General features: G+C 40.4%; 1 long non-coding RNA gene across 1 annotated transcript; it reads left to right on the top strand.

Annotated features, from left to right (window-relative positions):
- Positions 1 to 12,380: 12,380 nt before the first annotated feature.
- LOC133828885 (uncharacterized) lies at positions 12,381 to 13,290 on the top strand. The gene is made up of 2 exons (XR_009891360.1): positions 12,381 to 12,459; positions 12,571 to 13,290. It is a non-coding gene; the product is annotated as an uncharacterized LOC133828885 (long non-coding RNA).
- The last annotated feature ends 2,951 nt before the right edge of the window (positions 13,291 to 16,241 follow it).

Genomic DNA, 16,241 nt, shown 5'->3' with positions numbered 1-16,241 from the left:
CATTAGATTCGACTTCACCGCGTCGAATAATGAAGCCGAATACGAAGCACTCCTCGCTGGATTGAGAATGGAAAAATACATGAGTATAAAGGTGCTGGATATTTACAGTGATTCACAGCTGGTAGTGAATCAAGTTCTAGGAGAATATCAAGCATGAGGACTAAAAATGATGGCCTACTTAAACAAAACAAAAGATCTATTGGCCCAGTTCAAGAAGTTTACCCTCCAGCAAATACCGCGGGATCAGAATTCGAACGCAGATACCTTAGCCAAACTCGCGAACATGAAAGATGCTGACACTTTGAATATTGTGCCAGTAGAAAGATTGAGCGAGCCAAGCATACGAGCCAATGAAATCAGTATGGAAATCCGAATGGAAGATACATGGATGGCACCTTACTTGGAGTATCTGACAAATGGTGTACTACCAGCAGATAGAAACAAGGCCAGAACTCTTCAAAGGCAAGCTGCTAGGTATATACTGATCGATGGTGTCCTATACCGAAGAGGATATTCCATGCCACTGCTCAGATGCATTACACCAGAGGAATCTAAGGAGTTGATGAAGGAAGTGCATGAAGGCTTCTGTGGGGATCACGCTGGGGGGAAAATTTTGGCGAAAAAGATTCTAAGGCAGGGCTATTTCTGGCCAACTATGAACGAAGATTCAATGGAGATTGTGCGAAAGTGTGATAAGTGTCAGAGATTTTCTAAAATTCTGCGCGCAGCTCCAAACGAGTTAAAGCAGATGCAGAGTCCTTGGACTTTTGCAGTATGGGGAATAGACTTGATTGGATCCTTGCCAACGGGAAAAGGCAGAGTGAAGTACGCGGTTGTAGCAGTCGACTACTTCACCAAATGGGCCAAAGCTGAACCACTTGCTACCATAACAACCAAGAAAGTTCTTGACTTTTTCATCAAGAACATCATTTGCCGATATGGTTTGCCTCGAAAAATCATCTCAGACAACGACACCCAATTTGACAGTGACTTATTCACAGACTTCTGCGAAAGGCACGGGATTGTTAAAAACTTTTCTTCAGTCGCGCATCCACAAGCAAACGGGCAGGTCGAAGCATTGAATAAAACGCTTAAGGACACCCTAAAGAAAATACTTGAAGACGCTAAAGGAGCATGGCCAGATTAGCTGCCTGAAGTACTCTGGTCGTATAGGACTTCTCATCGAACAGCGACGGGTCACACCCCATTTTCCTTAACATACGGGTATGAGGCCATGTTGCCCGTCGAGTTAGATCCTCCATCGTATCGATGAATTACATACAACCAGGATCAGAAAAGCCAACTAATGATGGAGACCCTAGACTCACTAGAAGAAAAATGAGAAAAATCCCAACTCCGAGTTGCTGCGTACCAGCAAAAGGTCACCCGGTATTTTAATTCGAAAGTAAAAGAAAGAAAATTCAACGTCGGTGACCTAGTGCTACGACGAGTTTTCTTAAACACCCGCGACCCCACTGCTGGAGTACTCAGACCAAACTGGGAAGGACCTTACCAGATTGAAGAAGTCCTTCATCCGGGCACCTACAAACTTGCACGCTTAAATGGAGATCTCGTTCCATGCTATTGGAATGGAGAACACCTGCGCAAGTATTATCAGTAAACATTCCTTCTTAAAGGACTGGCTTGTATTAATTTTTACTTTTTACAAGTTTCAAAAAAGGGTTAGCCACGTTGTATGGCTAATCGCTTATAAGTGTAAGAACTTTTCTAAGATCACTCGTAAAGACATGATTAGTCCATTTTTAATACGATATTATAAGGGACTGTGCGCAGCCAATCATTCTTGCCAACCTTTGTAAATTTACTTTACAAGTATTTGTTCATTACGTGTGTTGTTTTGCTGTATTACAAGTGTTGAATTTCATAACGAGCAGTAATGTTTGAATAGGTCGTGGTCAAGGCAAGTGACCAAGGACCTAAAGCTCCTCGATCACTTGGGGGGCATATAAGGTACATCGATAGCAAAGCATACTAAGGAGTATGTAAACACATGAACAAAATGAGTGAAAGCATGCTACAGTACTTAGAGTATTTTTCAAGATTTATGTTTTGATAAATCAAACCAAAGTACTATGCTAAGTTCGGTCATGCGAACAGATATTATAATAAAAGAAACATTATAATATCAATAAAGCAATCTTTTACACCGCGAGCAGTATTGCTCGGATGTACTTGTTCTATTAAAAGTAAAAAGCTTTTGCACCGCGAGCATTATTGCTCGGATGCAATTGTTTAATTATAAGTAAAAAAGCTGCCCTTGCAGCAATAAAAATAAATTTTCTTTACAAACAGACCCGTAGGCCATAAAAGTAAACTAAAATAAAAAAATTTACTGGGCAGGAGGGTCTTGAGGATTTGGGGAAGTGCTCTGATCAACCGGAGGACCAGCCTCAGCGTCAGCAGCAGGGGTTTTGGCCTTAGCTCTCTCCTCTGCCTCCAACCGAGTGGTGCACTGTGCCATCAGCGTCCTTTGCAACCGCTCGGAGAGATAGTTAATGTTGGCCTCCCGGTTGTGCTTCCAGAAATCGTAGAAACAGAGGAAGGTGGCTTCCTTGTACTTTTTCAAATTTCTGGCCCCGTCCTCCTCGAGCTCCTGAACGCGCCCCTCAAGCTCCCGCACCCGCTCCTTGAGTCTCTTTATCTCCTCCTTGCTGCCAGTCAAGTTAAGATTAAGCTGCTTACATTCTTGGGTGACGAGTACAGCACTCTCCCTCCACTTCTTCCGCTCCTCGTTGGACTTCTTCAATGTTTTTTGGGCCTCCTGAAGCTCCTGGGTGAGAGTGGCTTGGTCCTCGTACAATTGTTCGTTTAGCTTGGACAACTCCTTGTTCTCCTCGAGCAGCTTATTGTTATCAGCCTCAAGCGCCTGCTTAGCTTGGGCAAGCCTGGAGTCAAAGTCCTTTTCTCGAGAGACCAACGCCCCAGCACGGCGCCAGCTGGCAGTTAAAGACAGCAGCCCCTGAAGAAAAAATGAGAAAGTTAGGAATGGAAGTCTGACATAAACGATGAAGCAGCAGAAAATGACTTACGCTGACTATCTCATTCAACCCTCTGTTGATGATTTGGTCAACTTCCATTGTGGCAGTATCATTGAGGGCGGTCTGGCTACGTCTGTGCTTCGAGAGCCGGTATATCCTCTCCCTAGCCATGCCAACTATGTGGCTGGGCAGGGAGCCTTCGGACGAGTTATCCAAAGTTTCCTTGTTGGCAGCCTTAGGCGAGGGCTGGGGATTGATAGGCATATGGGGGTCGTCTGCTCGGGGGGGGGGGGGGGGGCGGAGGAGGTAAGTCCTCCTTGGAGGAGGCGGCAGTAGGAGCATCTTCTGTTCAGGCCTTCTTCGAAGGGGTCTTGCTGCTTTTCCCTCGAGCCCTTTTGCTGTCCTTCTTAGGGACAGAGGAGGCAGCGGCAGCTTGGTAATGCTCGACGAAGTCCTCGGAGTCCATACCTGCACCAAGTGAAACAATTCGAACAGTGAGATTAAAGGGTCACGGGAAAACAAAGATTAAAGTAAAAGGATTACAAAACTAAAGTACCCGAGCTATAACTATTGGTCGTAACATTATCTACTGAACTACCTAGTTCCTGGAAGAAATCTGAGTTTAAAGAAGGGGCATTCCTAAAGTTTCCATCCCCATCAAATAGATGAGAGGGAATTGGCAAATTATTTAAAAATGAGATTAATGTACCGTTTACATCCGACGAGTCGTCAGAAACTTTGGTAGGCTCGGCAGCCTTTTGTTTCCCCTTGCCCACGGGGACCGAAGATTCCGCTGCTCGGTGGGGAACAACAGGTTCCTTGATCGTAACCCCAGTTGGCCTCCTCCGTGAAGGGGGAACCTGAGGTTGCTGCTCGGGTTCCTGCTCAGGTTCCGCATCGACGTGGACACCACCCACCGAGGGTTTGTTAGTCGCAGGTTGAGAGCCCCAAAGGCTAGCCAGCCTAAGGCTAGCCTCATTAATTAAGTTCTTTACACTCTTAGCAGCATTTGGCATGCTGGCTAAGAGTGCTGCCCTCGACTCCATTCCTAGAGTGGGGGTCGGGCGTAACCATGGGCCTGGGACACAATGGAACAGTGAAGTATTATGACAAGAAAGGATTAAAGTACAGAAACTACTGGTGAAGGAATTTCTTACCTCCTCAAGTGAAGGCCAGATTGTCTGCGGCAATGTCGGGCATAAGAAAGTACTCTTGATGGTACTTCCCCACGTTGGAGATGTGGGTGGTATCGGACAGAAAGGTGCGCCCAGTCTCCTGGTGGCAGAAGTGGAAGAACTCCGTACCATCATGGTTAGGGTTGGACTTGAGGTTAAATAGAAAATTGACCTCATGTGGAGAAGGAGCTGGCCATTTTTTGAGCTTGTAGAGGATATAGAGTGCGGCCAGCATCCTATACCCATTCGGGGTGATCTGAAAGGGGGCTACCCCAAAGTAGTTTGCCACCCCTTGAAAGAATGAATGAAGAGGCAGAGTGGCACCTGCCTCGATGTGGTACCTCGACCAGGCACCGTAAGCCCCTCCTGGTAGGTTGGCTTGATGGTCGGTGGAAGGTCTGACCAGGGTCACCCCCGTCAGATTGTATCTGTTTAAATAGTTGGCGATCATGCGAAGCGTCACCGAACTTGGGGGGACAACGTGCCACTCGACAGCCGGCTGGTCAGCATGGCGAGGACAGGCATGCCTCTGAACGTCGGTCTCAGGGGTGAATTCACCTTGACCACTGGTCGAGGGAGCATCAGCAGAAGGCTGACTTGGAGAGTTAGGGTTATTCCTTTTTAGAGCTTTTGTTTTGGTTCGGGCCATTCTTTGGTTGGGGACTGGAGGAAGGTTTGAACTAGGGTGAGAAAAAGGGATTTCCTATATCAAGGTAGATGGGTTCTCTTCGCCTTCGAGCAGTTGGGCCAAGAGATCGTCTTCAATAGGTCTTTCTCATCCCCAAGGGTCTTGCATAAGAACTGCAAACAGACAATGGAGGAAATAAGACATAATTTGCGAAGTAGTGTGGAAGATTGGGATAACGTTGCTCGCATCTAAAAAACCAGCAGCATCCTACTCCTACGCTAAGTTTGGCATTAACGGTTTGAAAAACGGATCAGGAAGGGAGAAAAAACTGCTTTCTGAAAAAAAAAAAAAAAAAAAAAAAAAACTGTTTCGACTCCTAAAGGGTGGGAAAATACCCAGTGTTTTCACCTGGCTTAAAGGTGGAATCTTTCGTCAACCTAACACCCCGAACCAATGATCCTAACTATCAAACTAAAGTCTTGACCTATACAAAGCATAAAGACACACTCTTACCAAGCAATGGGCAGTTTATATCAAAAGACCCTTAAAACCCTACTCAAGAACACAGAAAATTACAGAGCATGAAAAGGCATGCATGGCGTAGTGAAAAGCTTAAAAAAACGAAGTGCTTACCTGGGTGAAGATGGAGATTCGGAAGAAGGCAAAAAATTTGAATCGGAAGACCTTCGGCTAGACGTCGGACTGGTTTCGAAGCTCTATATTCTGGGGCAAGTTCTTGAAAATCTTGGTAAAAATGGTGAGTAAAAATTTTTAAAGAAAAAGAAAAGCTTATTTATAGGGAACGAGGTTATGGCCAAAAAGCAGTAATCATCACTTCCCACTTTCGAAACGTGGGGAAGTGTATAAGTCGTCAAATTTCCTTTTTGGAAACTGAAAAGGCTTGATTAGACATAATTATGTCACAGTTTTAAAAAACGCACGGGGATCCTGACAGATATCATGGGGATGTGAACGGTTGTTTCCTTAAGTTTCTTTATTGTTGGTCGCACTAAACAAACTTGGGGGCAAATTTTATCCCAAAAATCAAAGGTGAATGACATGGTAGGCATTAAATACACGTGGCTGACATTTGGCAGAACCCATGCCCGACTATCGACCAGGAAGACACCTACTGTCACGCGATAAACTTCTTCCTACGACCAGCCTGGTCGTACACACGCTATACACGGAGGAAATCTTAGGCAGTTATGATGGAATCCGAAATTATCTCCCATGATTTCCTGAGTGTCCGATTATTTAGGAAAGAATATCTGTAACATATTAATGTAAATCTTCCCTTAGCTTATAAATAGAGGAAGAGAGCTCAGGGGAGGGGGACTTTTCTTTTTGGCTGGAAGATCTTTTGAGATTAGAGAGATATTCCACTAGAATATTTGTATTTTCTTATTCACAGGTTAGTGAAACTCATTGAACCCAAGTTCTTTGGTCACCCATTTGAATCTCATTCCAATAACAATTAAAGTGGATGTAGGTTATTACCAGATCCTGGGGCCGAACCACTATAAACTCTTGTGTTCTTATTGTTTTCGTCACCACATTCATTTCAACGTATTTCTCCATGTCAGTTGGCCAAAATCAGGGCCAACAATATGGAATCAAGGTGGATCCAGCCAAGATTGAGGCAGTTAGAGATTGGCCAAGGCCAAGGAGTGCTTCAGAGATCAGAAGTTTCCTTGGATTGGAGGGATATCACTGAGGTTTTGTATAAGGGTTCTCAAGGATTTCTACACCATTGACAGAGTTGACACATAAGAATCTGAAGTTTGTATGGTTAGACAGATGTGAGAACAACTTCTAGGAGTTGAAGTGACGATTGATAACTACTCCAGTATTGAGTCTCCTATCGGATCAGGAGAAGTTTATGGTTTACTGTGATGCTTCAAGACAGGGGTTAGGATGTGTTCTTATGCATGAGGGAAGGTAATTGCTTATGCATCATGACAATTGAAAGAATAAGAACAGTAATACCCTACACATGATCTGGAACTAGCAGCGGTGGTATTTGCATTGAAGGTGTGGTGACACTGTCTATATGGAGAGAAGTACGATATCTACACCAACCACAAGAGTTTGAAGTACTTCTTTACTAAGAATGATTTGAATATGAGAGAGAGACGTTGGCTAGAGTTGGTAAAGGAGGAGGAATCTGCCCGAGGAAGGGCTCGCATCTGATTAGCTAGTTGGTGAGGCAATATTATGACTGTGAAATCCTCTATCATTTAGGGAAAGCCAATGTGGTGGCAAACGCCTTGATTTGAAGAGGTCCAGGACATTTATTCAATTTGAAGTAGATATCAAAAGAGTTGGCAGAGGATATGACTAGAGCAGGGATAGAGTTGGTGGCAGGTCAATTAGCCAATATCTCCTTACAATCTACTATTTTGGAAAGGAGTAATGAGGGTTGAATGATCCTCAGTTGATGAGGCACAGAGGGGAAATCCTAGCTGGAGTGGCTAAGGACTATACTGTTTCAGAGATGGGTTTGCTAAGGTATAAAAAGCGAATTTATGTTCCGATGAACTCTGCTATCAGACAGGATATTCTTGATGAATCTCATACTACACCTTACTCGCTGCATTCGGGCACCACAAAAATGTATCAGGATCTAAAATCTTTATATTGCTGGCCTGGGATGAAAAAATATGTGGCTAAGTGCCTAACCTGTCAACAAGTGAAGGCTAAACACCAAAAGCCAACTGGGTTGTTACAACCTTTAGGTATTCCTGAGTGGAAGTCGGAAGACAAGTTGGCCCATTTTCTGCCTTTGAAGGGTCTTGGAGTAATTATTTGCCTTTGATTGAGTTTTCCGACAACAACAGCTATTAGTCGATTATTGGAGTACCTAAACCATTATTTAATTTTAATTACACTTTTGATTCCAAATGACTTGCTTACCAAGTTAAGCACTGTTTTAAACACACGGTGTAATGATCCTGGATTAGTAGGACATTACAAAAACCATCGCCCAACATCAAATTACCCAAAACCTAAACAAAATACATCAAAATCATAATTTTCAAACTTTTGGGTTTTGATCTAAAACCTTACCTTAAATCTGAAATTCCCAAGCCAAATCCTAGTTTCTTAGTTGAAACTCAAGCTTCAAAACAACTAACACTTGCATTCCACCATCAACAACAACACGAAATTCCCTAGAAACATCCAAATTCCAAAAATTCACCTTAATCCCAAAACTAATCAAATACTTGAAGAACACCAAAACCAAGAGTTTACCTTGCTATGATTTCGAATTCCTTATGTGGAAAGAACTCCTAACAGGTCCCAATCCTCTTGCCTGCTACTAATTTCCTCAAAGAATTGCCTCAAAACTCCAAGAATCCCCTTCCAATACAAGTGTCTTTCTTTGAATAAGTTGGGAAAAGAAGAACAAGAGAGAGGATGCCTAAAAGAAAATGTGAAGTAGAGTGGATGCTAACACTTAGCCAAATCCTCTACCAAATGGTTCAAATGACCCTCCCTTCCTAACACCCCATCAAAGCACACCAAGGGCAAAAGAGTCATTTAGCTTAAATACCACTAAACCCCCATTTACACTCTAAAATTCCCAATTAAATCCTCTAATCTCGAAAAACTAATATTTCCCTTTATAATGCTCCAATAATTCCCAACATACGTGAAATTACCAAAATATTCATTGGCTCACCCCGAGTCGGGTATCAATCCCCGTTGTGACTTTTTCGCTAAATAGCTCAACAATAACTCAAGCTGAATATCGCAATATGTCCACAAAATAATGTGGTCTCAAACACATAGCAGATAAAATTACACATATACCCCCAACATGCCAAAATTACGAAAATGCCCATTTTTTACAAAAGCATGTCTAAAAACACATTTAATACACATAATCATGCATACTAAATCATAAAAGCATATACATCACAAAATTCAATTAATTAACATATAATCACCCCACATGCCCTCCCGGCATGCTAATCCATGTACTTAATTCTATTAGGGATTTCGGGGTGTAACAATCATCTTTCACGCGATAGGGCACGAAGAGTTACCAAGCCACCCACTCGACTTGGAGAAGAAGATCTGATCGCGTATGCTTTCAACGCAGTCAAACTAGAAGACATTCTAGAAACTTCATCATATGAAGAGGCTAATTCTTGCAAGTATAGTAAGGAGTGGTTGATCGCGATGAAAGAATAGATGGATTTTTTTAATAAAGAACAAGACATGGGAATTGATCGCTAAACCTAAGGATCAGAAGGTAATTGGTTGTATATGGATCTACAAGGTGAAAGAAGGCACTTCTGATAACAAACAAATCAAGTTTAAAGCAACGCTGGTCGCTAAGGGATTTACTCAAGTGGAAGGTATTGACTACACTGACATTTTCTCACCAAGGGGTCAAGTATAGTCATTGCAGTTCAGTTCGAGTTGGAAGTGGAACAGATGGATGTGAAGACATCTTTTCTTAATGGATTCCTCGATAAGGTGATATACATGTCACAACCACCTGGATTTCAAGTGGAAAAGAAGGGTAGTGAACAAGTATGCTTATTGAAGATATCACTTTATCGACTGAAGCAGTCATCGAGGCAATGGAACAAAAGTTCATGCAAGAAATTGGTTTTAGCATATCGAAGTATGACTCATGCCTTTACTACAAGGATTTGGAGTTTCCAACTACAGTGTTCTTACTATTGTACGTTGATGATATGTTGCTGCTCGAAAAAGATCGATCAATAATCAGAAGTGTCAAAGAGAAATTGAAGACAGATTTTGAGAAGAAAATCCTTGGTATAGAGATTATAAGGCAAGAGTGAACAGGAAGAATGATTGTTGGTCAAGCAAGTTATACTACTCGCGTGATTTAGAGGAATAACATGTCAGATGCTAAAGTTGTTAGTATATCCTTAGCAAGCCATTTTAAGCTAAGTAGCAAACAGAGACCAAAAGATGAGTTTGTGATAAAGGAAATGGAGAAAGTTCATGACGCGTGCCTAATATATATCATGGTTAGTACACGACTAGATATAGCTCATGCTCTAAGAGTGTTAATTAGATTTATTTCTAATCCGAGAATGGAGAATTGGAATGCATTAAGATGGTTGCTAAGGTATCTGGTTGGCACAGTGAAGTATGGATTGTGCTACCAGAAAGTTCAAGGAAATTTAATCTTGAATGGGTTCGTGGACTCTGATTTTGCTGCAAATAGGGATAATATAAGGTCAACAACCAATTATCTATTTTAGCTAAATCAAAATTGTATTTGTTGGAAATCTCAGTTACAACAAGTAGTGCCATTGTCTACAACAGAATCAGAGTTTATGGCTACAACAGAAGCATTCAAGGAGGCGATATGGTTACAAGGGATTCTGTTCGAACTAAAGTTGCTGAAGGAAAAAAGAACAATATACTCAGATAGTCAGTCATCTATTCATTTGTGTAGGAATTCAGTATATCACGGAAGAACAAACATATAGACATTTGTCTATATTGGATCAGAGAAAAGATTGAAGACAAAGTGTTAGAATAGGAGAAGGTTCGCAGTGAAGAGAATCATGCCGATTTAGGTACGAAGATTCTAATGACCAACATGTTGGCTCATTGTCGTGACTTGCTGAACATTAGTGATCACTGAGGCAAAGTATACCACCACGAGCAGTTTTCCATGCGCAACTTCTTAAAGGCTCCGTCTTAAAGAAATAAGGTGGAATTTGTGGTAATTATTCCTTCTATAATTAGCTAGCCTTCTCTTTCCTATTGGTCAAGTCTCTAACCGCCTATTTCCTGGTTGTCAAGAGGGTTAAGTCAGTTAAAAGACTATTAGCTATAAATAGTTGTTGTGATAGTCATTTTGAGAGATAGAATCATTTTTTTAAACTTGAGAGAGAGTGAGAGAGAGCTTTGTATTTAGTTTTATCCTTCAAGAAAATAAGAAAGCTTGGTCAAGTTTAGAGCACAAGAGATTTTGTGTTATCATTTATTGTGTGTTATTCTCAACTGTTAAGAATGAGGGTTATACAAAGCTGTTCGAATATTGATCAATAAAGTTTGTGGTGGCTCTCAACTAGACGTAGGACAAATTATCCGAACCAGTATAAATCTTGGTGTTTTTGTCTTCCCTGTTTATTATTTTATTGTTTTTGTTCGAGGTTTCTTTCTAATGTTCTGTTCATATATTATGCTAATTGTTTTCTTTTCACAATTTAATAATCTTGGTTTTCTAATTGTGTATTTTCTCATGTTGCTCCTTCTTGATTTATTCAAGTGAATCTTGATTGTTGCAATTTATAAGCCAACAAATACTAAGAAGTACATGTAATGCTTTGTTTTTGTTTTTGTTTTTGTTTTTTTGAAGGGGAGTACTTGTAATGCTTAGTACTATACTAATACAAATAGAATCTTATGAGATCATTTAATGTTAGTGGAGTTCATCAATATTTGTGGTCCTATAACATTGCTCATATATAATAAAATTTTACATGTTTCTTCTTTGAGTTTTATACAAAAAGTTCTTAAGATTTCGTGGAAAATCATTTAAAAGGACCTTCGCTAATGCAACTTATTTATGTTATTTGGGTTTTTCATTCAATTCTTTTATTTTCATCACTATACTTTATTTTTGTGCTTTAGGCATATTAGTAGATAGTGATGATACATCACACTGATTTAAGGTTAAGGTTAGGCATAAAGATTTACCTGTATTGATAGTTAAGCCCAAGCCATTTCCTTGTTGAACTTGTCCTTTTTTATCCCAAATGTTTAAAAACTAACAACCATTTTTACATGTAATTTATACTTTTTTGTAGATTATATTTAAAATTAGTAATCCCAATCCAAATATTAGTTGTTAGCAAAAGAATGACATCCAAAAGGGGTGAATTGTGTTTCAAGATATTTTGAAAATTAATCAACCATATAGATGGATTTTTCCAAAATTCTTTATATATGCAAGCAAGGATTAAAAAATTTATATAATCGTTAGATATATCAGAAAATTAGAGTGAACGATATTTATCAGCTATAAAAAAAATTCTTTAAAAATGTCTCAAATGTTAGAAAAGAACAATGATATGTGTACCAAAATATTACACCAACTGACGTGACACTGTTTTTTAAAATAGTGAGTCCCGCCTGAAATAAATTTGATTGGTTAAATGAAACTGTCACGTCAGTTTGTGTAATATTTTTGTGCATAATTTTGGTGCACATATCATTACTCTGTCAGAGAAATATCCAAAGATATTAGTAGGCATAGATAACTTTAAAATTTTCAAATTAAATAATTTAAAGAATAAATAGCATTTTTCCCCCCCCCCGAACTATTAGCACTGTCTGATTGTACCCCCTAAATAATTCGTGATGTCCCCGAACTATTCCCGTTACTGAGTTGTGTGACTTTTGTTACTTTCTGTCTTATGTGGCTAACAGATAGCAGATTTGACATTTTTGGCACTGACGTGACAGTGTCAGGTGTATAATTAAAATATTAAAAATATTTAATTTAAAAAATTAAAAATCATTTTTACTAAAAAAATTAATTTAAATTAAATAAATTGAAAATCAATTTTCTTATCAATTTTCTCCATAATCTTCACTCTCGTCCTCCTAATCTTTTGACACTCCAGACTTGACCCAATCCACCTCCACCAAAACAGTACATTTTTTACTTTATTTCTGCTTAATGGGGTTTGTTCCAAATCATCGATTAATGCATAAATTTGAGATTTCAGAGTAATGGGTTTTACTGGGTTTTGTGTGCTTGCAGGTAAAGGTTGTAATTAAGGGTCGGGTTTAGGGCGTGTGTTTACAGGAACAGGACTATTGAGAACATAAAGCAGTTGGGTTTAAAGGGTTGGGTTCGGAATAGGAGAGATGACTCCGTGGAGGCTCTTTTTTCTGGGAACCCTGACTCGGTCAAAAAGATGTAACAGAGGTGTCGCTGGGGTGCTTCGTATCTAGGTTTTTGCAGCTGGGCTCGGGGACGCGCGCGCCTGAAATCACGCGGGTGCCTCGATTGGGCTCTCGCACTTGCGCGAGAGGTTGGGCACTTAGGCGAGCACGGAGGCGGATGGAGCTAGGGGTTACAGAGGAGGCGTAGATGGGTTCTTGCGACTGGGCATGGAGTCGCAGATGGGTTCTTGGCTTCAGATCTTCTCTTGGACGCTGCCATGGATGGTAATATGTGATGTTTAAATTTATGGGTTTTTGTTCTTTGGCTACTAGTTTTTGTTTGTTGATTTTTGAGGTATAAATTCTGAGTTTTATGGATGAGGTTGGGGATGTGTAGATCTGTCGATTTTTGCTTTGGTTGTGGTCGAGGATGTGCAGATCTGAATATATTTTTTTGGCTTTGGTTCTACACATTAAAGTTGTATTTTGGTGAGATTTGTAGATTTTTATTACTCACTGTATGTCTAGATTTGGGAGTTTTTGAATGGAAATATGTATATTTAAGTTTATGAATAGATTTTTGGTTCGTGTTCAATTTGTTCAACATTGTTCATGTTGATTGATTTTCAATTAATTATTTAATTTAAATTAATTTTTTTAGTATAATTATTTTTTAATTTTTAAAATTAAATATTTTTAAAATTTTAATTATACATGTGGCACTATCACGCCAGTGCCAAAAATGTCAAACCTGCTCTCCGTTAGCCACATAGGACAGAAAGTAACAGAAGTCCTACAACTCAGTAACGGGAATAGTTCGGGAGGAATTTAAAATATCGCGAATTATTCGAGGGGCATAATCAAACAATGTTAATAGTTCAAGGGAAAAATGATATTTATTCTAATTTAAAATATCTAATATATTGGTTAAATCTCAGTATTTTACAACAATATTTCTCAAGTGTATTTTAATTTATATAAAAAAATGTTGTTTTGTATAAAAAGTAAAATAAAATCATGTTTTAATATGTTTAGGAAAAAAAGAATCTCAAAATAGTAAATATTTGAAATGAATATTTGAGTTATAGTGTTAAAATAAAATTATTTAAAAAATAATGTTTACTAAAAACACAAGAATCTTATTTGAAAATATATCTATATAGGGCAGTCTTAATGGTTACTATTCATGGATGGTTACTGTAATATTAACCATTAGATTAAGATCAATTGTCCATACTTATAGTTTTTGTTACACCCTGATTTCGATAATGGAGATTTTCGATCTCGAAACTCAGGCTCGTAAGGTGTAAGCTCGAGATAAGCGAATTTGTCATGTAAGCAACATTAATGAGAAATTCAAGGACAATCTCTCTAAGCAGTAATTGCGACAACATCGGAATTGGTAAGCTTAGAAATTACGTAGTCTCAGAGGTGTTCCGAGGTTATAAGTCAGGCTCGAAGCCACAATGACAATAGTTCAACACTTGTATAAATTTCGTACCATCAGACAATACGATTCGAGCTCGAGCGTTGTGAGCTCGAAGAAAATGATCTCGACAACATTACTTATTGAGAACATAGGCGAGCCGAGGTGTCAAGTACGCGATGGATGAACGGTCTCAAAAGCATGAAAGTCTAATGTCCCAGCTCGTAAGTTGCGTGTGAACGTGTTTATTGTTGTAAAATCCCTATGTTTAAGGGATCTGATGTAATCTGTTATTAAATCACAAATATCATGGGATATATACGCGTACGTAGTAACTTAATGCATTTAATTGCATTTATTTTAATTGATTTGTATCGTATCTTCCCGAAATCCATGGGAAGATATTCGATAATCCACTCTATAAATAGAGTGAAACAGTTCATTTGTAGAGAGAGAGAGAGAAATTTGTATGGGGAAGACTCTGTAAAATTGCTTCCAGAAAGCTTTAAGAGAATTTCAACAAGTGAATAACACAGACTCGTGGACTAGGCAGATTTTAACTGCTGAACCACGTAAAAAATTGTGTCTATATTGTTTGTTTCCTATGGTATTTCTGTTTAATTGCTCTTCATTCCTCAGTTGACGAAAAACGGTGTCAACAATTTGGTGCTTTCTTTGAGAGCCATTAAACTAGACGTTAACATGTTTAATCAAAAAGTCTCCCGAATCATCAATGGCCGCTGCAAGTAACCCCAATACTGGTGAGCGGCCATTACCCCAGATACCTGAGGAGCAGACTCCTCATGCTGAGGACTTCCCCCGCTGGCCTGGAAAGCAGCCCATGGTGGACCAAGATCCCGAAGAGAGGAGTGATTCATCCAACTCTCGAGGGCCGCCTGCCCCAAGGCCTGCCAAGGATATATATTACAATCCTTAAAGATATGTTCCAATTGTGGAACTTGAAAATCGCCAACTATGCAAACAGTTGGCAGAGGCAATGAAACGCAACGAAGAATTAGCCAGACAGGCTGCTAATGCCCAGGCACCTCCTCGGAGGCCTAGGGAGTGTCCCCGTGGGAACACGGCCGCAAGGAGGGGGGAGCAAGTGCCACCACCGATGTCTCAGGAAACTCATCCAAGGCTCTGGAGGAGTAACCAGGTTAAGGCTACTACCAACCCGACCGCATAAGTACCAACAGGAACGGGTAATAACCAAACCCCCACAGCAGCTTGGAACCCGAACCCTGATGCTGCACGAAACAACTCGGAGCCTGATCAGGCGAACTCTGGATCATCCAAGTCTGACAATGGGAGACAACCACTGTCACCCATAAGGCACCCACCATCACCAATAAGGCACCCCTCGCCAATCCAGGAGGTCATGCGAACTTCATATCGAAGGCCATCTAGCAATGGCAGTCGAGATGGAAACCGACGGGCTAGGCCTGGACAGGGGAATGAAAGAGAGGCTACCCGAGATCGTAGGGCTCATCGCCCTTCAAGAATCCAAATGTCAAGATCACAAATTGCTGGGACAAGGAAGCCAGCAGGAGACCTACCTCGCAATCATCGAGCCACACATCCAGAAAGGGCTATGAGTTACGTAGTGAAAGCTCGGACTACACTCGGTCCGTGAGCATTTATAACATCGAACCAAGGCATACAGGGAATCGAGGGAATCACCCTGATCTGCGGGATCATATAAACCATAATCGGGGTTGAGATAATCCCCCGAACCATGATCTACGCGACCACCTAAATGGCCACAAATAGTCAACGTATAACCCTATACCAAGACAGGGAACTGGGATTTTTATTAATGATAACCAGCCACCTAAGTTCCAGGCTCGACCTCCAGTTGATTTAGTCCAAGAAAGGATTGACCAATTAGAAAGAGAATTCAGGCTCCTGCAGAACGAGTGTAATAAAGACAAGGCTGAAGAGTCTGATGAAGAGCTCAAGCCTTTTGCCCTGCATATCTCCAGCATTCCGTTCCCTCAGGGGTTCAAGATACCTCATGTCCCACCATTTGATGGAAACTCAAACCCGTATAGTCATCTAAGTACCTTCAACACCATCATGCGAGCCACAAATGTTGAGTACGAGCTCAGATATATGTT

This window comes from Humulus lupulus, chromosome 4 (genome assembly GCF_963169125.1).
Source record: "Humulus lupulus chromosome 4, drHumLupu1.1, whole genome shotgun sequence".
NCBI lineage: Eukaryota > Viridiplantae > Streptophyta > Magnoliopsida > Rosales > Cannabaceae > Humulus > Humulus lupulus.
Note: the sequence above shows the minus strand (reverse complement) of the source record. Positions and strands in the feature narration are given on the sequence as shown.